This window comes from Mauremys reevesii, linkage group 12, assembly GCF_016161935.1.
Source record: "Mauremys reevesii isolate NIE-2019 linkage group 12, ASM1616193v1, whole genome shotgun sequence".
Classification (NCBI taxonomy): Eukaryota; Metazoa; Chordata; order Testudines; family Geoemydidae; genus Mauremys; species Mauremys reevesii.
The window spans coordinates 28,793,996-28,816,772 of NC_052634.1; the positions used below are offsets into that span (position 1 = coordinate 28,793,996).

The 22,777-nt window shown below is 56.8% G+C and overlaps 3 non-coding genes and 1 pseudogene across 3 annotated transcripts; 3 read left to right on the forward strand and 1 right to left on the reverse strand.

Annotated features, from left to right (window-relative positions):
* Positions 1-22,777, forward strand: part of LOC120375866 — a 332,464-nt pseudogene that overhangs the window by 11,379 nt on the left and 298,308 nt on the right.
* Positions 6,705-6,777, forward strand: TRNAK-UUU. The gene has a single exon. It is a non-coding gene; the product is annotated as a tRNA-Lys (tRNA).
* On the reverse strand, positions 7,813-7,886 carry TRNAT-UGU. Its single transcript has one exon. It is a non-coding gene; the product is annotated as a tRNA-Thr (tRNA).
* Positions 11,142-11,326, forward strand: LOC120376424. The gene has a single exon (XR_005587303.1). It is a non-coding gene; the product is annotated as a U2 spliceosomal RNA (small nuclear RNA).

A 22,777-nucleotide genomic window follows, 5' to 3' on the forward strand; every position in this document is an offset into this window, starting at 1 on the left:
AGGGCTCCAGGCAGAAGGCTGGGTGACTGCCCCCCCCAGAACCCCCATCCTCCCTGCTTCTTGTCCCGTCTACCCCCTCCTGGGACCCCACTCCCTATCTAAGCCTCTCTGCCCCATGTCCCCTCACTGCCCCCCTAGGACCCTACCCCCTACCTGTCCCCTGACTGCCCCAACCCTTATCCACAGCCCGCACCCAGACAGAACCCCCAGACTCCCATGCCTATCTAACCGCTCCCACCCCTGACAGGACCCCAGAACTCTGGACCCATCCAACCCCCAGCTCCTTGTTCTCTGACCCCAGAAACCCCCACCCTAACTGTGCCCCCAGGAGCCTCCTTGATCCCTGTTCCCTGACTGCCCTGTCTCCTATCCATCCCCCACCCCCTAACAGACCCCGGGACTCCCATGCCCCATCCACACACCCCCAGTCCCTGACAGCCCCCTCCAGAGACCCCGCCCCAACCACCCCGGGATCCCACCCCACAACCAACTCACCCTGCTCCCTGTCCCCTGATTGCCCCCGCTTACCCCAACCCCCAGCCCCGGACACCTTACCATGAGGCTTCCCGCTCATTCGGAGCCCTGCCCATGCATGCGCGCAGCCCCACCCGGCCCTGCCCGTCAAAGTGCTGCACGCAAGGCAGCAGGGCGCTGGATGAGCGGGAAGCGTCTTTCACTCCCCGCAAAGCCAAACGCTGCCCCATGGGAGTGCAGAGCCCCAGCCCCCAGAGTGCTGCATGCGCATGGCAGGGGTCCGGGGGAAGGGCCAGCGGGTTGCCACGCCGACAGGATTTTTAATGTCACACTGGAGTTCCGGCAGGTCCCAGCGTGCCATTAAAAGTTGGCTCGCGTGCCATCGGTTGCCGACCCCTGCTACAGCCCAACCTGCTGATGCACCTCAACGCACGGCTATAAAGGGTTTGAAGCTTTCATTGCTTAAGTTTCAGGACCCTGAGGGATTTCAGCTCCCCTTTGTCCAGAGGAAACCTTCACCCCACTCACAACCAGGTTCTTGTCCATGGATCACTGTAGGGGGCTGGGTCCCTGTTTGTCTAGTCTCTCTATCTAGGACAAGCCAGGGCGCCTCTACAGGAATCCATGGCACACCCACATCTTGAACACTGCATGCAGATGTGGTCACCCCACCTGATAAAAGATATATTGTAATTGGAAAAGGTTCAGAAAAGGGCAACAAAAATGATTAGGGGTCTGGAGCAGCTTTCATATGACGAGTGATTAATAAGGCTGAGACTTTTCAGCTTGGAAAAGAGATGATAGAGGTCTATAAAGCAATGACTGGGTTGGAGAAAGTAAACAAGGAAGTGTTATTTACTCCTCTAGACACGAGAACTAGGGGTCACCAAACGAAATGAAGAGGCAGCAGGTTTAAACCAAACAAAAGGAAATATTTCTTCACATAACACACAGTCAACCTGTGGAACCCTGGGGCACCTAGGATCGGCCACTGTAAGAAGACAGGATACTAGGCTAGATGGACCGTTGATCTGACCCAGTGTGGCCATTCTTATGTTGTGTACTTGTGAACTGGGGTGTATGAGCACCAGGGCCCTCTGTGGAGCTGCCCTTCTCCTTCTATCTCTCATGTTTCAGTTGACTCCAGCCTTTTTTTCTATTCAGCATCAGCATCACTGTAAACAAGCTGCCCTCACCTCCTGTCCCCTCCAGAACCAGTGTCCCCTGTCTTGTGTAAATCACTGACCTCTCTCAGCACTGACTGCCCCTCCATGTCCTTGTCCCTCCCTCTGTGCTGATGGGACCCTTCTCTCCAGTCCTTCCTCATCAAGCAGCTCAGTGGATGGGAATCTTAGCGTCACCCTGGTGCTTTAGGAGCAGAACCCCCCCGAGCTTCCATGCAATTGGCACTTTGCCATCACTGCTCAGGACTGTAACCTGTGCAGGGAGACTGGCTGGGCCACATGCCAGCTGGGCATGAGCAAAGCAACAGGGGTGAAAGGCAAACGTGGGGCGTGAACCTAGGGCCTTATACATGCCAAGCAGGCGCTGTACCACTGAGCCACATCCCCAAACAGGCCTTCTTTGCTGACTGTTACGCTCAGAGCCTGCCTCTTTCCAAGGCATCCAGTGGGTTATAAGCTTCATGGGAAACCCATCCCCCCAGTCATGCTCTCGTGCAGGTTGCTGGTTCTTAGGGATCACTTTGCAGCAGGGCCAGATCTGATATGTGGGGCGGAGAGAGTGTGTGCGCCCTGGACTCAAGGTTAGCTCAAAAAAAAAAAAGGGCAAGGGAAAAACTGCCTGCTGGGAGCTGAATATGCAGGACAATGGGTTGGGATTCTTCTCCGCTCAGATTTGTTATGTAGCTGGCAGTCTCCCAAACGATGGTCTGTTCCTTCCCTCAAAATGCCGGCTAACCCTCTCCTTTTCAATTTAAAGCTCCATGAAAGGAAAAAATAATGAGGAAGAAAGCATAGAAGCTATGGATGTAGTTAAGAAAGGCCTTGGAGTGATAAAAGACCAAAGGAAGGAAAGTATCAATGTTTCTGCCTGGTTTTAAACCAGGGATCTTTTGCAAGTTAGGCAAATGTGATAACCACTACACTACAGAAACCAGCTGCTGTCAATTTCGGGGCCCTTTTCTAAGGCTTTCTCAGTAGCTGCTACACCAGCTGATTTGCCTTTGAAGAACAGGGAAACAAAGGGCACCAAGAACTTATGTTTTTTGGATGAGCCAAGAAAAGGGAGTAGCATTGTCCCCCTCGGGTATCCCCTGTTCAATTCCAGGTCAGAAAGCAAAACTCTTCTGCAAGAATATCCAAAAAATATTGTGTTTCACTTTACTTCAGAAGTACAGTTGTGTGGCAATTAAATGATGACCCTAAAGTTTCATAAAAGCAAAGAACATTAAACAAAATAGTGTGGGAAATACGGATGTATCTGAGGAAAGGGCTTGGAATGAAGGAAGACAAAACTTGATCGGTCGAGAGAACAGGCCCTGTTTCCCCCTGGTTTGGAGCTTCTCTCACAACTACTGGAATAGCAAAGCTAAGCAAATGGGGTTCTATTGTTGCACAGGAGATTGAAGTGAGGTTATTTTTTCCAGATGGTCATGTCAGGAGTGGGATTTGAAACTACGTCTCTATGCAGAGACCAGAACACCCAAGAGATAGGGAAAAAAGAGTCTTAAAACTGGCACTTTAGACCAGTCCACCATCCTGCTGCTACAAAAAACATGACTTATCAACCCTAGTTTTCATTAATAATTGATGAACTCTTTAGGGCGGTCGAGACAGCACATCTCTTTCAACTCCTAGAGACCTTCTACAGCACAGCTGGTTTTTAGACACACTCACCCGGACCTAAAGTTACACGTTTCCTGGAGCTCCATGAGTTCTGTGGTGTTGGAATCTCCCTGCTCGCATTTTAAGTGAACAAAAGATGGGTGCTGGCATTCTGAGACAGTAATGGTGAACCTCAAAATCCTGCCCTGGGGGCCAGACAGTTAAGCACCCAGCACCCACAACCTCTACCATGATAGCATCCTGTCTAGGAACAACTCACCAACAGCTGGGGTGTGAAATCCTCATTTCTTTGTTGTTCTATCACTGTAGTCCCCACTTTCCTATTGCTTGTCTGTATAATCTCTGTCTGGTGCTGTGATTCTTTCTGTCTGCTGTATAATTAATTTGTTGAGTGTAAACCAATTAAGGTGGTGGGGTATAATTGGTTAGATAATCATTTTATAATATGTTAGGATTGGTAAGTTACATTTCAGTAAAATGATTGGTTAAGGCATAGCTAAGCAGAACTCCAGTTTTACTATATAGTCTGCAGTCAATCAGGAAGTAAGGGGGGGAATAGGGGTAGAGGAATTAGAATTATGTTTTCTAAGGGGGGGAATAGGAACAGGGAAGGGGAACAGGGACACAGGCAAGGCTCTGTGGTGTCAGAGCTTGGAAGGGGGATACTGAGGAAGGAAATTGGAATCATTGCTTGCTGGAAGTTTACCCCAATAAACACTGAATTGTTTGCACCTTTGAGCTTCGTGCATTGCTGCTCTCTGGTCACGCGAGAAGGACCAGGAAATGGGAGGGTGATGGGATAAACCCTCTAATAAGTACGTCTATCAGGGTGTGAAAAACCCCAGAACCAGTATAATTAAGCTGACCTAAGCCATGGTTAGATAGTGCTAAATGAAAGGAAAGATTGTTCTGTGAATGTAGCTATTACAGGAATGGAAAACCCCTCCCCTCACTGTAGCAACTGTCTTCTCCACAGTGCTATAGCAGCATTTTAAGTGTAGACAGCCTCAGAGCAAGACCAGATTTGGCTTTGTGGATGCTCAGGCACTAAGACAACAGTAATTACAATATACTAATGCATCTGTAGCTGGCAGGATTTGAACCTGTGTGGAGAGACCCCAGTCAATTTCTAGTCCATTGCATTAACCAGGGGTAGTTGATTATTTTATCAAGAGCCAAATTTCTTGGTCAAACTCTAGACACCAGAGAAAATAATAATAAGTATATAGAAAGATTTTGCAGTCACTATGGGCATAACCATGACGATTGTTCTGTGTTTCACTCTATATATTTGGCACCACTGCCTTTCCCTTTAGTCTTGTAGTTTACCAAGGGTAAAACTAAATATCTCTTCAGATACCAGGGAGTATTTGTGTTCATTCCTGCTAGCTACACAGGGCTTTGATGTATCTGCTTTCAATCCTCCAGCTCTGCCGGGACAAGTAACATTTCAGGCTGTCACTGAACTGAAGAGGGGAGATCATTTTTTGACAGATGACGCCTCCTCTTAAAAGTGTTTGTCTGGCTGGCAGCCCTGGTTCCCAAGTCTCTCCTGAGGGAAGAAAGTTTCTGTGCAAAATACTAAAAGTTTTAAGAGAGGAGGGAAAGGCGATGGCCACATGATGGGGCCAGTATGTATCACAGCATGGTTCTTTTATGTGGGATGACTCTCAACACTGATTGATCTCCACTCCCTTGGATTTGAAGAGATGTTTAGTTTTGCACTTGGGAACCTGTAAGGCTGAAGCAATGTTATGGATGGTGACACTACGATTGAAGGGTTATTTAATGTTGTAAAAATTGTTAAAAACACTGAGCTTCAACTGGAACTGCCTGTTATTAAAGGCTGGTTTCCCCACGTCAGTTCCATAAGCTCTGCTAGAAACACCCTGGCTTCTCTCCTGCCTCGGTAGGAACTGCAGGGAATCGTCCCCTGCTGCCCTTGGCTCCAGGCTGGTTTTTCTGGGGAGGGGACGTGGAATTGATTTGTTTGCTATTGAGAAGGGAGCCGGGCCAGTTCTCAGGGAACGAGAACTCCCAGCATCTTCCCAGCCCAGCCCAGGCTGCTGCCCCGTCCCAGCCTGTGTTCCCCTGGGGGCCCTGCGTGTTTGACTCTAGAGCAGGCCGGGAGCAGCAGCTGAGGCAGAGGACAGCCTGGGCTGGGCAGATGCTAGGAGCAGAGCACCAGAGGCCTCTACTGGCTCCCTCCTCAGCAGCAAACAATCAGTCCCCACCCGCACCCCGGGACAGCAGCCTGGAGCCAAGGGCAGTGCCCAGTGGGGGTTTCTCTTTTTCCTCTTCCTGGGGTGAGCAGGGACCTGGGGGTGTTTCTAGCAGGGCAGTTGGAACAGAATTGGGGAACCAGCTTTTAATAACAGGCAGCTCAAGTTCAGACTAATTTTGTTACAATTTTCTTTATAATGTAAAATAATTCAAAAGTAAACGGGCAGGAATGATTGGAACTCTTTTCTCCCAGGCATAGAAAGAAACGGCTTTTTGGCTTTTCATGATACGGGAGTCAGGTTTGTTCACTGTTCAGAAGCAACGTGCTCAGAAGCCTGTTGTGTTTCATTTCTTAGGTTCTGCTCCCATCGTGTAGCCATTTCCTTCCCCTCCTTTCTGTCCAAAGCGCAGAGCCCAGTCCCTCCAGGGAGAGAGGGACGTCTTTCTTCTTTCCTTCCTCAACAGCCCCCTTCCCTGGAGAGCCCTTTGCTGGGGTCTGGGTGGGGAACTGCCGTTTCTGAGGATTAATTTCACACCATATTTGGTGTTGATATATAGATTTTACAGCCAGATTAGATCATTAGGTACCTCTGCTCTGACCTGATTCAGAACAGAGTCCAGAGAATTTTACCCAGTGACTCCTACACTCACCCCAAGATCTTCTGGCTGAACGAGGAGAGTTCATTCAGAAAGTCATCATGTTTGGATGTAAAGGTGGGAAATGATGGGGAAATTGGCCCCTCTTTCAAGTTTAAATGTTGTAACTTCTACATCTAGACCGGGGTGGCCAACCTGAGCCTGAGAAGGAGCCAGAATTTCCCAATGTAATTGCCAAACGTGCACCTTTGTATGCAACTGCTGAGTCAGTTGTGAACCTTCCCATCATTATCATTATCCCTTCGAAATGATGATGGTGATGGACACTTGGCTCGATATCCCAGTGTGCCCTGGATGTCTACAGGCTGCATTAGCCAATCCAACCATTCGGCACTTGCAGATGGGCACCTCTGTATTGTGCCTGAGTCTTGTACAGCTATGAAAGGCTGGTAGATGCCGATATTTTCCCCTCTTTTTAACCAGCACTAATACCAGGCCAGGCCAGGGCTGGGAAGAGAGAGCAGCAGGTTTCCCCAATTGTTTCCTGCTCGCTTTTTCTTGACTAGCTTCACCTCTGCACCAACTTGCACCTTTCCTGTGTGAGCCTGGCTAGCTCAGTTGGCAGAGCATCAGACTTTTAATCTGAGGGTCCAGGGTTCAAGTCCCTGGTCAGGTGATAAACTTCTCACTATGATTGTAAAAATCTGACTTTCTGGAGTCTTCTTTGGGTGTTACTCTTTCTCTTCAGGATTTTCCTTTCCTAAGAAGGGCCTTTGTGTGGGGGGGATTGAAGGAGCAACTCCTTGACATCCCCTCTGTCCTTGCAGCCTGGAGGAATAAAGGCCTCTGGGCATAGAGCATGTTCCTCCCTTGCACACACACACACTCACAGACACACACAAACACACAGAATATCCCTAAGGAATTAGAATCACCCGCTGCCTTCCCCTGTCCTGCTGGATCCCCAAATGAAGATGCTCTTCAGCCCAAACCCATGTCCCCTCTTTTCCCAGTGCCCCTCAATCCCAACCCTCAGTCCCTCCTATGCTCACTGCTCCTCACTCCCAACCAGAGCCTGCTCCTCTTCACCCTTCTCCTCTGTCCCAACCCACAGCCCCCTCCTATTCCCAGTGCCCCTCAGACCCAACCCACAGGCCCCTTCTCCTCATGCTGCTCCTCAATCCCAACCCACAGCTCCCTCCTTCCCTCCAGCAGCAGGTGCTTCAGACCCCCTCAGGAAGATTTTCTTGAAAGGTTTCATGTATGAGTCTGCATGTAGATTTTACAGTATGTTGGAAATAGGTTGGGTTGCTTGCCAAAATGATCACTTGTGGCTGGTGTTGGATTCCCAGTCTCCATGTTATTGGATCAGGAGAAACAAAGGGTCGTTATCCTTGATGTGTGAATCAAGGACTCAACCCTGGGTGTAAACTAAATGAGCTGCCCACAGATTCTGGCAGCCACAATGAGCATTTGGTGCGATAGCTCAGACCTTTCCCTGTCCCAGAGGGAGGGGACCACCTGCAAGGGGCTTGGACCACTGACCTATCAGCTCTTAACTCACAAACTTTCAGTAACTCTATTATCAGTGCCAGTGAGTGTAATTTAAACCATAAGAAAAACCACACTGGGCTAGACCAAAGGTCCATCTAGCTCTGTATTTTATCTTCTGACAGTAGGTAATACCAGGTGCTCTAAAAGCATCTCAACAAGGCACCACTGGGAGTTGAACCCAGCATCTCCTGTTTACAAAACAGGTACTTTAACCAGCTAAACCATGGTGCCTGCCTGTGGCTAAAGTACAGTGTCTGCTCACACCTGACTCCCTGCATCCACACCTGGGCCCCACAAAGCAGAGCAGCAGGTGAGGTTTTTCTTGCAAGCTGTGTGTGTGTGTGTGTGAATCTTTGGCCAGGTCTGCACTACAAAGTTATTTCAACAGAATTATATTGCTCAGGTGTGTGAAAAACACACAACGCTCCCTCGGTCGGCAATGCCACATCTGGTGACAAAACTGCCCTATTTTGGTTACCAAATAAAACCACTTTGATGAGCTTTTTGCAGCAAACTTAAAGTGACAGAGTGTCAGTGTAGACGCTGCTGTTCATTATATCACCATAACTGGCCTCCTCCTCCAGTATCCCACTACGCCCTCTGTGAACTCGCCTGCCCTGCATTCCTGCTACAGAGCCATGGGCCCTCCCCTTTCATTGCTCCGGGAAGTTCTGACAGCTGAGCCTGCTGCTCTGCTGCGGCAGCCAGGAGCAAATCACTGCCGTGGATGCTGCTCTCTCCCGCCCTGCGAACACAGAGCAGGGTGGTGGGAACTTCCTTACATGGGGGGGGCACCGGCATCCGAACTGTGACACCCCCAGGACACCCCTTCCCTAGAGGAGGCTCTTACCCTCTAAACAGGTTCGACTGTTTTCTAGTAAAATCACTAAAAGGGAAGGAGAAAACTCGAAAGAGGTTCCTCCTGGCGCTCACGTCCGTGAACCCGAATACTCTCTCTCAGCAACTGGAGACCCATCTCCCTCTGCTCTACGATGTACAAGCTGTACGCCAGCTGCCTGGCAGCCAGAATCACAGAGTGGGCGACGACCGGGGGAGCCATCAGCCCGGCCCAGAAGGGCTTCATGCCGTCAGAGGGGTGCTACGAACACAACTTCCTGCTCCAGACCGTCCTCCAGACGACCAGGAGGGCGCGGAAACAGTGCGCGATAGCGTGGCTCGACCTGGCCAATGCCTTCGGGTCCATCCCCCATCACCACATCTTCAGCACGCTACGGGAGTTCGGGATGCCGGAGACCTTCCTTCGCCTGATCCGAGAACTCTACGAGGGCTGCAGCACCACCATCCGCTCGGTGGAAGGGGAGACCGCCGAGATCCCCATCCGCAGCGGCGTGAAGCAGGGCTGCCCCCTCAGCCCCATCATCTTCAACCTCGCCATGGAGCCGCTCCTGCGGGCGATCTCCGACGGCACCGACAGCTTCGACCTACACGAAGAGAGGGTGAGCATCTTGGCCTATGCGGACGACCTGGTCCTGACCGCAGACGACCCCGAGAGGCTACAGAGCATGCTCGACACCATCGGGAGAGCCGCGGACTGGACGGGACTCCGTTTCAATGCCAAGAAGTGCGCGTCCCTCCACATCGATGGGAGCAAGAGGGACTCGGTGCTGATGACAGAGTTCCTCGTCCAGGGCAAGCCCGTCGTCCCCCTGGCGGAGGGCCAGGCTTACCAACACCTCGGCACGCCGACGGGCTTCCACGTCCGGCAGACCCCCGAGGACACAATCCGGGAGATCCTGCAGGACGCCACTAAGATCGACGCGTCCCTGCTGGCGCCATGGCAGAAAATCAACGCCCTCAACACCTTCCTGATCCCCCGCATCGCCTTTGTCCTGAGAGGGTCCGCCGTGGCAAAGGTGCCCCTCAACAAGGCGGACAACCACATCCGGCAGCTGGTGAAGAAGTGGCTGTCCCTACCCCAGAGAGCCAGCAACGAGCTCGTATACATCGCTCACCGTCACGGCGGCGCCAACGTCCCCCGCATGGAAGACCTGTGCAACATCGCGGTCGTCACGCACGCCTTTCGCCTCCTGACGTGCCCGGACGCCACGGTCAAGAACATCGCGACGGCCGCCCTGCGCTCCGCCACCGCGAAGCGAATCGGCGGATCCCCCTCCGACCAAGACGTGGCCACCTTCCTGAGCGGCTCCCTGGATGGAGAATTCGGCCGGTTCAGGGGCGACGTCTCCTCGCTGTGGTCCCGCGCCTGCAACGCCACCCGCCGACTGGGAAAGCGACTGGGCTGCCGCTGGGTATGGAGCGAAGATCGGCGGGAGCTAGGAGTCCTGATACCGCAGATCGGGACGGAGGACAACACCATCGTCAGCCCTGGAGCCAGAGGCATGCTGGAGAGGTCGCTGAAGGCCGCCACCCGCGCGCTCTACGTGGACACCCTGAAGAAAAAGCCGGACCAGGGCAAGGCTTTTGAGGTCACCAGCAAGTGGGACTCCAGCAACCACTTCCTCCCCTCAGGCAGCTTCATCCGTTTCACCGACTGGCGGTTCATACACCACGCCCGGCTGAACTGCGTCCCCCTCAACGGAGCCATCCGCCACGGGAACCCGGACAAACGCTGCCGGAGGTGCGGGTACGCCATGGAGACCTTGCCCCACGTCCTGTGCAGCTGCAGACCCCACGGCAGAGCCTGGCAGCTGCGCCACAACGCCGTCCAGGACCACCTGGTGAAGGCCATCGCCCCGCACCTGGGAGAGATCGCTGTCAATCGCGCCATCCCCGGCACCGACAGCCCGCTGCGCCCGGACATCGTCATCACGGATGAGGACCGGAAAAAGATCATCGTCGTCGACGTGACGATCCCGTTCGAGAATAGGACCACGGCCTTCCGCCAAGTCCGAGCCCGCAAACTCGAAAAGTACGCTCCCCTGGCTGACACCCTGCGAGCAAAGGGCTACGAGGTCTACACCGACGCTCTGATCGTTGGGGCCTTGGGCGCCTGGGACCCCCTTAACGAGCGCGTGCTGCGGACCTGTGGGGTGGGCCGTCGCTACGCGCGGCTCATGAGATGCCTAATGGTCTCGGACGCTATTCGGTGGTCCAGAGACATTTACACAGAGCACGTCACCGGCCACCGTCAATACCAAGAGTGAGCCGGTGTGACTCCACGCACCCGCAAGGGGGAAGAGACCTGTAAACTTCCCCTGTTGGACTTTATCCCCTGAGCCCTGAACCAACCAAACTGAACTCTGCCCTGTGAGGGTCACCCTATCATCATTACCCAGTCCGCTCATTTACTCACGCCCACGACTATCCATTACCTGTTTGTATGAGTGATGTGCCCTCACTGCTTGCTGGCTGTACCTTGAACTCTCCCACCGTATACCCTGCATTGGGGACATGACAGACTGTGTATATGTATATGCTGCCTAACACCAAAACGCTAACATCCCCCCACAACCTGTATGTTACCCCCAATGACACAATAACTGACGCTTCAAACACTTTGTATCGTTTATTTTAAATATTCTCTAATAAAATTTAAATCTGTTCTTATCAGTTTAATATCTGATAGGTCCTTTATTTGAGGACTGTATGTTAAATTGATTTTTGAAACAAAGGGATGGAATAGGAGCTTGCTCTGTCCACCCCATGCATTGACCTGGTATTGCAGTGTCTCCAGGACCAGTGCCTCTCCTTCTGGGGAGAATTGTCTGGTTAAAAAGCAGAAAAAGTTTTATTTTAAAGATGTTGATTTGAGAAGATTTTTTTAAAGTAGTTGAAAAATCAGGTCTCTTTATCACTTTGGTTTCTTCATAACAACATATTGTTAAAATTTCTTGGGAGTGTTTTCTGAGTCTACAGATGTGAGTTTCTTTGTCTTGCTAGAGAATTGTTTTAAAAGCTGGGATTCTTCTGTTTCCTTTGAATCTTTTTAACAACATGAGGGATGAATGCTTTCCGGACTGAGGGTCTGTTTGGGAGATGGTTGGTTGGGGGTTTTTGTGTGTGTGGGGGGGACACAGATTGGTAATATTCGAGTCACATGTATATCAATAACTGGATGAGTTACACAGACTTCTCCCCACCCAGCCTACGTTCCATGTATCTTGACTGAGCCTGTCGCCCACCATCCCAGAGCAGAAGCCTGAAGCCTGAGCCCCATCACACTCCCTCAATTACAGCCCGGGAGGCTGTGGCCACAATAAAAGCCCCTGGTGGCCACATTTGAGAAATGCTGGAGCCTCACAGTAAACAAATCCCAGCAGGTTTGTCACTCCCTGTCCCCCACCCTGGGGATTTCCTGCCCTCTCCCACCCAGCCCAACCTTCCTGGAAGTTCCCACCCCCTATGTATTTACTGCCCTTTCTCCCCGCCAAGGGAACCCGCCTGCAACTCCCTGCTAATCCCTCCCTCAACTGGCTCCACTGCAGCCATTTCCCTTCCCCGGCCCCTGGGAGGACGGAATGAGCTGGAGCAAAACATGGATGTTGCGCTGCAGCCTGTTAGGGCAAAAAGGGCAATTGGGGACATGTCACATGTCAGAACAGGAAACCATTTCACAGCACAATTCCCCCCAGGCTCCTGCAACTGTGGGGCTTGTTTCTGATCCTTAGTCCGTTCACGTCTCCGGGCAGAGTTCCTCTGGGCGGCATCCGCTGGCTCCCTTGACACCTTCGAGGAGCAGTGGGGGCTGTCCGGGCTTCTCTGCTCAGTGTCCCCGTCAGGCTCCCTTCTTATGACCCTTTGACCGCACTCCTGTCCGTGTTTGTTTATTAGTTGTCCCCCGCAATCAGTGGGTTTCTGAGGCCCTGTGGAACCTCCCCTTAGGCTGGGGGGGGGGATGCGTTAGCATGGGGCGGGCTTTGGGTTTCCCGGAAACCCAATAGACACAGATATTCCAGCTTGTCCTGCATGTGACAGAAAAATTCAAATCTAGGGCTGTCAATTAATCGCAGTTAACTTACACAATTAACTTTAAAAAAATCACGATTAATCTCTTTTAATCACATCGTTAAACAATAGAATACCAATTTAAAATTATTTTTGTTTTTCTACATTTTCAATATATTGATTTCAATTACAACACAGAATACGAAGTGTACAGTGCTCACTATATATAGTTTTATTACAAATATTTACACTGTAAAATATAAAGTACTGCAGTGCAATCTCTTTATCATTAAAGTGCAACTTGCATATGTAGATTTTTTTTGTTGCATAAGTGGACTTAAAAAGAAAACAATGTAAAACTTTAGAGTCCAGTCAGTTCTACTTCTTGTTCAGCCAATCGCTAAGACAAACAAGTTTGTTTACATTTACTGGAGATAATGCTGCCCGTGTCTTATATACGTCACCTAAAAGTGAGAACAGGCTCTCTCGTGGCAATTTTGTAGCCAGCGTTGCAAGGTATTAACGTGCCAGATATGCTAACATCCATATGCCTTCATACTTCAACCACCATTCCAGAGGACATGCTTCCATGCTGATAACGCTCGTTAAAAAAATAATGGGTTAATTTGTGACTGAAGACCTTGATGAAGAACTGTATGTCTCATGCTCCATGGTTTTATCCGCATTCTGACATATATTTCGTTTTATGGCAGTCTTGGGTGATGCCCCAGCACATGTTGTTCACTTTAAGAACACTTTCAATGCAAATTTGACAAAACACAAAGAAGGTACAACGGGAGATTTCTAGAGATAGCTACAGTGCTCGAGCCAAGGTTTAAGAATCTGAAGAGCCTTCCAAAATCCAAGAGGGACGAGGTGTGAAACATGTTGTCAGAAGTCCTCAAAGAGCAACACTCTGATGCGAACAGTACAGAACCTGAACAACTAGACAGGAAAATCAATCTTCGGTTGGTGGCATCTGACTCAGATGAGGAATATGAATGTACTTTGGCAGGGGCGGCTCTAGCCATTTCACCACCCCAAGCACGGTGGCACGCCACGGGGGGCGCTCTGCCGGTCGCCTGTCCAGCGGCTCCGGTGGACCTCCCGCAGACGTGCCTGCGGATGCTCCACCCCAGCCACGGGACCAGCGGACCCTCCACAGGCACGCCTGCGGGAGGTCCACCGGAGCCGCCTGCCGCCCTCCCGGGACCAGCAGAGCGCCCCCCGCGGCATGCCGCCCCAAGCACGTGCTGGGGTCTGGAGCCGCCCCTGTACTTTGGATCGTTATGGAGCAGTACCTGTCATCAGCATGGAAGCATGTCCCTGGCCTCTGATTGCTAGAAGCTAGGAGGGGAGAACAGGGGCTGGAGCTCTCCATGGCCGCCTGGTCTGGTCACTCCCTCTGAAGCCCATAGCCAGGGCCAGCCTTAGGGGTGGGTGCCACCAGGGAATTGCCCAGGGGCACCGTGGTCAAGGGCGGTGCTGTACGGTAGCAGAGAGGTGTGTGCTGCTGGTGTAAAGTCAGAAACTGCTCCCGGCTGGCAGGGGAGTGCTGCTTGGGGTGGTGCCCAGATTTCTCCCTGCTCCCTCCCGGCATAGGAGCATGGGGGGAGGGAGGGGAAGAGAAGGGGGAGAGAGCGGTGATGAGCGGATACTGCTCCCCCAATGTTCCTCCGTGTCCCCCTAGGGGGCTGTGAGGGGGGAACAAGGAGCGACATCAGGGCTCCCTGCATCCAGGTCACCTTCCCCACCTGTGCTGCATAAGGGGAGGACAGAGGGAGCAAAAACCCTTTGTGAGCTCAGCACACACAAGCCAGGAAAAGATTCACACCCACCCCCAGCCCAGCCAAAGTGGGAGCTTCCCCCACTTCCCGGCCACAGGCCCACGGGGCTCATGGATGGAGGAGTTTGGGGGGCTGTGGGGGCCCCTGAAGGACTAGCTCAGCGTGTGATGAGTGACTGGGGTGTATGTGGGGGCCGGACTGTGGGTTGGGGTGTCCAGGAGGACCCCAGGGAAGGGACTAGGGGGATTAGGGACAGAGGAGGGTGGGGTTACCAAGGTGCATTGTGGGAATGTGGGATTTAGAGCCCAGAGTGGATGGGTGGGGGCGGGTTGGAGGACCCCACAGTGGCTGAAAAGGGGAACCCGGCAGGTTGGGGGGCAGAGATTGGAGATGAGGAACCCCCCACCCTGGGGATGGAGTGGGGCAGTGGGGGGATGGGAGAGTGGGGCCCAGCCATGGAGACATGGGCTGGAGGCAATTAGGGGCAGGGCGCTGAGGGGGAGGAGAAGGAAGGGGGCAGGGTGCTGAGGACAGGGATGGGGAGGGGAGGAAGAGCAGGGCGGGGTCGAGGTGCTGAGGACGAGGGGGGGTGAAGGGAAAGGCCGGGCAGAGCGGACAGGGTGGGGGAGGGGACGCTGGGGGCGGGGCTGGCGGGAGGGTGACAGCGGAGGGGGAGGGGTGAAGCCCTTTCACTCCGCGCTGCCTCTGCCCGGGCTTCGAATCCCAACGGCCGCAGCGCGCGCCCGAGGGGGGGGGGCAGCGAAGCCTCGGGGAGAGGGAACCGGGGCCCCCCCCCACGCGCCGAGTCTCTGTCCCGCGCTCTCTCCGCCAATCAGGGAGCGGGGAGGGGCGCGGCGAAGTGACGAGTTATGGCCCCTCCTCCAATAGAGGCCGCGTGTGAGAGAGAGAGAGAGAACTACGCTTCCCAGAGTGCACCGGGAGGGGGCGCGTTGTCTGAGCAACTTTCCCGCCCCGCCCCCGCCCCGCAGCTGTCCGTCACTTCCGCTCTGAGACGAGCCAGGAACTACAACTCCCAGCCTGCCCCGGGGCGCCTCCGTCCTCTCCAGCCCAGGTGAGGGCGGGTCCCTGGGTCAACCTGACACCTCCCCCAGCGCAACTCCTCACCCCGCCCCGCCCCAGAGCCCCGCCCCGTGCAGGGTGTGACGCTGCCCAGCGCAGGAACGTGCTGCGCCGCTTCGCCCCTCCCCGCACAGCGGCTGCTCGGGCGGGGCCGGGTCTGGCTCTGCCCGGGGGCTGGATCCACGTGGTCCCGGCGCCCCTACGTGTCACCCCCCGACTCCCGCTGCCTCCCGCCCCGCCCCCCTCCCGGGATGAGCCCGGCTCCAAACCCCGCAGACAGACCCGCCCGGCCTGCCCCGAGCCCCCCTGCTGTGCCCGCCCCAGAGCCTGGCCCCGCCCCGTGTGCTGTGCCGGGTCGTGATGGGAAATTGTCCAAGCTGGCCCAGGAGAGACGTGTGTGTCCCTGCTGCCCCCTGCTGGGGGGGCTGAGCCACGCTCTGTGTGTGTGTGTGTGTGTGTGTGTGTGTGCACGTCTCTGACACGGTTTGTATCAGTGTGTTGCTGGGCTAACCAGTAGGAAATGGCTTTGCAGGATCTTGTATTCTGCAGCAAGTGTTTCTCTCTCTCTCTCTCTCTCTCTCTCTCTCTCTCTCACACACACACACACACACACACACACACACACACACACACACACCACACACACACACACACACACACACACACACACACTTTCTCTCTCTCTGACGCACAAAGGGACTCACACAATCCCAAGAACACTCACACACAACACACCCAGAGGGACATGCTAGCCCCACCCCAAAGAGAGAAACAATCACACCCCCCAGCCACATTCACAATCACCCCCCCACACACACCATAATATTCACTATCGTGCTCAGCGATACAACTGCATGCCGTTCACTCCCACTGCTCCAAATACAAAGACCTCCTGCCCCACACAGCATGTGCCAAGGCCTGTGGAACTCACTGCCACTGGACAGCTACCAATGAGAATGATCCCCTCGTGCTGGATCATCTGCTTGGCCCCCTGCCCCCTCTCGGGGTGCGCTGTGCGGCGTGGCTAGGGATTGTGCACTGGCCCAGCACCAGGCAATGCAGAACGGACACCGCACACCCTGCCCTGCCTCACCTGAGCTGCTCTCCAGGTGCATCGGAGCCCAGCACCCCGCACCTGGGCCCTCCTGCCCCACAGGGGGTGAGCTGCAGCCCCTGCCACACTCCGCAGAGGGGAGAAGGGTCAGGCCAGCCAGCCGTTGTAAGATGGGGAAATCACCATCGGGGTCAATGGTATGAGGGCTCTGACATACAGAGAAACAGTTGTCGCGCTGGCAGAAGGCAGCAGAGCATGCACACACACAATTGCAAACATACACAAACACATGCATGAATCCAGCCACACACACACAATTGCTAATATACACAAACACCCGCACAAATCCATCCAACACCAACACAAGGCTGGGAGCCAGGGGAGCAGAGCAGGTTGGGGCCGGGTCACTCCACTTCCCGCAGGAAGTACCCAGCCCCCCTGGTCCCACGATGGCCTGGGACCAGCCCCCTTCTGCTTCCCCCCACGCAGGTCTGGGGCCCCAGCCTGCTCTGCTCCCCTGGCTCCCAAGCTTGGGGGGAGGGGGGAACCGCCCCACAGCACTCGCCGGTGGTGTGGCTGGGAGCCAGGGGAATGGACCAGGCTGGGGCTGGGTCACTCCACTTACCATGCAGTGAGTGCAGGGGCGGGGGCCAAGAGGAAGAGCTGGGCAGCCCCCCCTGCAGCAGCTCCCCTCCCCAGCTCCCCTCCGCTCCGCCTTCTCCCCTGAGCATGCCGGCGCCGCTCCACTTCTCCCGCCTCCCAGGCTTGCGGTGCCAATCAGCTGTTTAGTGCAGCAAGCCTGGGAGGGGAGGAGAATCAGAGCAGGGGCGGCGTGCTCAGGGGAGAAGATGGAGCAGAGGTGAGCTGGGACAGGGAGCGGTGCCCCTGCACACCCCCACCCCCGTTACTTGCTGTGGGCAGCCCTCCCCCCGCACCTCCCAGCCCCCTGCCCCAGCTCACCTCCACTCCCCGGCCTCCCCTGAGTGCGATTTTTGGTGCCCCCAACCACTTGGCACCCTGGGCGGCCGACTAGTTCGCCTAGTGGTTGCACCGGCCCTGGCCACTGCCTGTCAGCAGGATTCCTCCTCCTCCTCCTCAGGGAGACTAAATCTCTGCACCTAGACAGCCGGTCCATCCGCTGCACCCCAATCCCCCATGGCTGAGCCTCCCTGCCAAAGCCCTGCACCTGGCTCCAGAGAATTAAGTCTCACGTGTCGCTGGGAACTCGACTTCTTGTGCCCAGAGAGTCTTGGCCCCCCTTAGTAGCTGACCTGAGAAACACAGTGTCTGCAAAAGCAGCAAAGAGTCGTGTGGCACCTCACAGACTAACAGACGTATTGGAGCATGAGCTTTCATGGGTGAATCCCCCCTTCGTTGGATGCGTCAGTGTCGACCTTTTCCAAAGAAGTGCCTGGAAGGCCTTTTCCTATGTGACCACATGGCCTAATGGATAAGGCGTCTGACTTCGGATGAGGTGATTGAGGGTTTGAGTCCCGTTGTGCTTGTGCAGTTTTACCTTTGGGCTGAAAGTCCTGCTCCCTTCAGGGCTGGAACCTCTTCTTGGCCGCTCAGGCCAATGCTCTGGCTTCAGCTAGAGCCCCGGGAAGGAGTTGGGGGTTGGGTGTCACAAAGGCTGGGGCATGAGCCCCAGGTGCTTCCAGTCTCGCCTTTGCCCTTCCTGACTTGCCAGAGAAAATGGGCGGCTGCCCGGGCTAGCGTGTGGAGCAGTTTCCCTCTTCCAAGTGTGCGCCTGTCCCTGTGCTGGAGGGGGTTTGCTACATGGAGCCTGGGTGTTTCTCTGCTTCTCGCCAGCTGGGGAAAAATCTCCTGCCCCACTGCCAAAGTGAGCATGGAGAGTGGGAACAGTAAGAGGCACCACCGGGGGGCTGGCCCTGCTTTCCTACCTTCTTCTGATGTTGGCCACAAAGCATCAGCAGCCTCCCCACATGCTGGTCTGCGGGTGGCCTTCAGTGGGTGTTTGGCATGGCAGGGAGCAGCCTGGCTGGGTGTTTTTGTGCCTGTCTGAAGGCCACACATAGGCATGGTCCTGCCCTCCTCTGGCCCTGACCTCAGTTGCTCTGTGGCTTTTAAGCCGTCCCTTGGAGCCGTCAGTACCAGCCGCCTCTGCTCTAGGTGCCCAGAGGAGGAGAGGTGCTGGGCTCTGTGACGAAGTGGGGGGTTTTCTTAGGGTTTTCTGTGTTTTCCAGTGGTTCACATGCACAGGGAGCGGGACTCAGTGTCCCCGGGTGTTACTGGTTTAACGAGGTGAGGGGAGAGGGAGTTTGTTGTTACAGAGGACCGGAGAGGGACTTGGGACCCGGCTGATGGCCTGGAGGATGGAGACCCCAGCGACTGGTGACCCGGAGACCCAGCTCAGGAGTCACAGCCAGTTCTGGCCAGTGGGAGGACAATGGGCTGCGGGGAGAGGACCCCGTGACCAACCTGTTCCAGCCAGAGGGGGGCGGAGAGGGGAGGAGGCCCAGGCAACCCTGTTTACCTGGAGAAAAGACAATGGACAGAGGCGGGGCCTGGGGCCGGGGATATCGGAGGCCCAGCTGGGGGCAGGGGGGCTCGGGGCTGGCGAGGGGAAGCAGGCAGAGCCCACCTGGCTGCAGGGGGACTGGGATGTGCTGGGCTGAGGGAGGCCAGGCCTGAGGCCCTGAGAGTTTCCTGTGCTGTGTTCAACTCTCAATAAACCCTCCTGTTTTATGCTGGCTCAGAGTCGCTCCGGTCTAGAGAACAGGGGGCATCAACCCCTTCGGGTGTGAGGAGGCCCAGGGGGTCCAGAGCGCGTGGACTCCCGGAGGGGGCCCACGGCAGAGACAGACGTGCTAAGGCTCAGAGACGTGTGGCTCCAGGAGGTGGGGGGGCCTGACCCCGAGAGAGAGTGGACCCCCGAGAAGGGCTGTCGCACTGAAAGGGGCACCCCCCATGGACCGCATGGGGCCAAGAGTGGGCACAATCTGTGAGTCCGTGACAGGCAGTGACATCACAAAGGCCTTTTGCAGGACCTCAGACTATTGGTCAAAGGTGGTGGGGAGGTGGTGACCTCACAGAGAGATGCTGACATCAGCCAGGCAGGACAGGGGCGAGGGGCCAGGGAAACCTCAGGGACCCCTGTGGCTTTGCTTCAGCAAGTCTCCTTCTCCAGGTCTCTCTTTGAGGACTGAGAGAGTATTCGGGTTCACAGACGTGAGCGCCAGGAGGAACCTCTTTTGAGTTTTCTCCTTCCCTTTTAGTGATTTTACTAGAAAACAGCCGTCCCTGTTTAGAAGGTAAGAGCCTCCTCGAGGTTTGAAACCTGTTCAGTCTGATCCATCTGGTGACAGTTGAATTCTAGGCATGGAAAACACGAGCTTAAGGAGGCAGAATTTTATTCCGTACCTGGGATTTTGTCCCTTTGAAGCACTGGGGTCATTAGGGTTTGTCCTTTTTGTTTCACCTTTTCCTCCATCCCTCCCTCCTTTCTCTTCGTCTCTTGCTTCTTTTGTCCTTTCTCCTGTTCCCCTCCCAAAACCAGGAGCAGTGTCGGGGTGTGTTTGGGGCGGGGGCAGAGAGGGGTTGGGCGGCATCGGGGAGGGGAGCTCGGGGCGGGTTTGGGGCGGGGTAGAGAGGGGATGGGCGGCACTGGGGAGGGAGCTCGGGGTGTTTGGGGCTGGGGCAGAAGAGGGGATGGGCGGCACTGGGGAGGGGGAGCTCGGGGGTGTGTTTGGGGCGGGGTAGAGAGGGGATGGGCGGCAGTGGGGAGGGGAGCTTGGGGGTGTTGGGGCGGGGGCAGAAGAGGGGATGGGCGGCATCGGGAGGAGGAGCTCAGGGGTTTGGGGCGGGGTAGAGAGGGGATGGGCGGCACTGGGGAGGGGAGCTCGGGGTGTTGGAGCAGGGGCAGAAGAGGGGATGGGCAGCTTTGGGGAGCTCGGGGTGTTTGGGGCGGGGCAGAGGGGATGGGAGGCACTGGGGGAGGGGCCTCGGGCGGGTGTTTGGGGCTGGGGCAGAAGAGGGGATGGGCGGCACTGCGGAGGGGTCCTCGGGGATGATGGGGCGGGGGCAGAAGAGGGGATGGGCGGCACTGGGGAGGGGAGCTCGGGGGTGTTTGGGGCGGGGCAGGGAGGGGATGGGCGGCACCGGGAGGGGAGCTCAGGGGGTGTTGGGGGCGGGGTCAGAGAGGGGAGGGGCAGCACCGGGAGGGGGAGCTCGGGGTGTTGGGGGCTGGGGCAGGGAGGGGATGGGCGGCACCGGGGAGGGGCTCAGGGGTTGGGGCGGGGAGGAGGGGATGGGCGGCACTGTGGGAGGGGAGCTGGGGGTGTTGGGGCGGGGGCAGGGAGGGGATGGGCGGCACTGGGGAGGGGGAGCTCGGGGTTGGGGCGGGAGGAGGGGATGGGCGGCACTTGGGAGGGGAGCTCGGGGTTGTGTCCGGGGAGGAGGGGAGGAGCGGCACTGGGGAGGGGAGCTCGGCGGGGTTGGGGCAGAGAGGGGAGGGGCGGCATTGGGGAGGTGGAGCTCAGGGGTTTGGGCGGGGGCAGAGAGGAGGGGCGGCACTGGGGAGGGGAGCTCGGTGGGGTTGGGGCAGGGCAGACAGGGGAGGGGCGGCAGTGGGGAGGGGAGCTCAGGGGTTGGGGGCGGGGCAGAGAGGGGATGGGCGGCAGTGGGGGGAGGAGCTCAGGGGTTGGGGCGGGGCAGAGAGGGGATGGGCGGCAGTGGGGAGGGAGATCAGGGGTTGGGGGCGGGGCAGGGAGGGGAGGGGCGGCAGTGGGGAGGGAGCTCAGGGGTTGGGGGCGGGGCAGAGAGGGGAGGGCGGCACTGGGGAGGGAGCTCGGTGGGGTTGGGGCAGGGCAGACAGGGGAGGGGCGGCAGTGGGGAGGGAGCTCAGGGGTTGGGGGCGGGGCAGAGAGGGGATGGGCGGCAGTGGGGAGGGGAGCTCAGGGGTTGGGGGCGGGGCAGAGAGGGGATGGGCGGCACTGGGGAGGGGAGCTCAGGGGTTGGGGGCTGGGGGCAGAGAGGGGAGGGGCGGCAGTGGGGAGGGGGAGCTCAGGGGTTGGCGGCAGGGCAGATAGGGGATGGGCGGCACTGGGGAGGGGAGCTCAGGGGTTGGGCTGCTCAGGAGCCGCCTCGCGAACGCTTCAAGGCCACGTGACGCCCTCTCGGAAACTCCGCCTCTCCCGAGACAGCCAATAGGAAGAGGAGGCAGAGCCCTGACCAATGGGAGCGCGAGAAGAAACCTTCCCCCCCCCCCGCCCAGTTCCAGTGTGAGGTTGGGGGCTGCAGTGACCAGAGCCCCCAGCAGGGTGCAGCGGGGGGGGGCTGCAGTGACCAGAGCCCCCAGCAGGGTGCAGCGGGGGGGGGGCTGCAGTGACCAGAGCCCCCAGCAGGGTGCATCGGGGGGGGGCTGCAGTGACCAGAGCCCCCAGCAGGGTGCAGCGGGGGCGGGCTGCAGTGACCAGAGCCCCAGCAGGGTGCAGCGGGGGCTGCAGTGACCAGAGCCCCAGCAGGGTGCATCGGGGCTGCAGTGACCAGAGCCCCACCAGGGTGCATCGGGGGCTGCAGTGTCCAGAGCCCCCAGCAGGGTGCATCGGGGCTGCACTGACCAGACCCCAGCAGGGTGCATGGGGGCTGCAGTGACCAGAGCCTCCAGCAGGGTGCAGCGGGGGCTGCAGTGACCAGAGCCCCAGCAGTGTGCAGCGGGGGCTGCAGTGACCAGAGCCCCAGCAGTGTGCATCGGGGGCTGCAGTGACTAGACCCCAGCAGGGTGCATCGGGGGCTGCACTGACCAGACCCCAGCAGGGTGCAGCGGGGGCTGCAGTGACTAGACCCCAGCAGGGTGCAGCGGGGTCTGCACTGACCAGACCCCAGCAGGGTGCAGCGGGGGCTGCACTGACCAGACCCCCAGCAGGGGCTGCCGGCCGTGGGGTTCCCTGCAGTCTGGTGCCATTCACAGGAGACCCGCAATGGGACTGACCCCACCCCTGTCCGAGCTCCCGCCCTGCCCCCAGCCCACTGCCTCTTGAGCAGCCCCTGCGGTGTCACCACTACCCCCGTCTGTGTCCCCCGCAGCTTCCCAGCCCCAGCTCCCCTCCGGTGGCCCCCCACACTTCCTCCTGCAGCCTGCCCCATTCCCCTGAGTCCCAGCTTCACCTCCCGACATCTCTCAACCCACCTCCCCATCGCAGCCTCTGCCCCCAGTGCCCCGGCCCTGCTCCCCGGGGCTTGAGAGGCCCCACCCCGGCCGCTCCACTCCCCACAATGGGCAGCTGCTGGCGCTGAGGAAGGGGGGGCTGGGCCAGGCCAGGTGCTGGGCCGATCCTGGTGAAAGAGAGACGAGCCGGCAAGGCTGAGAGGCC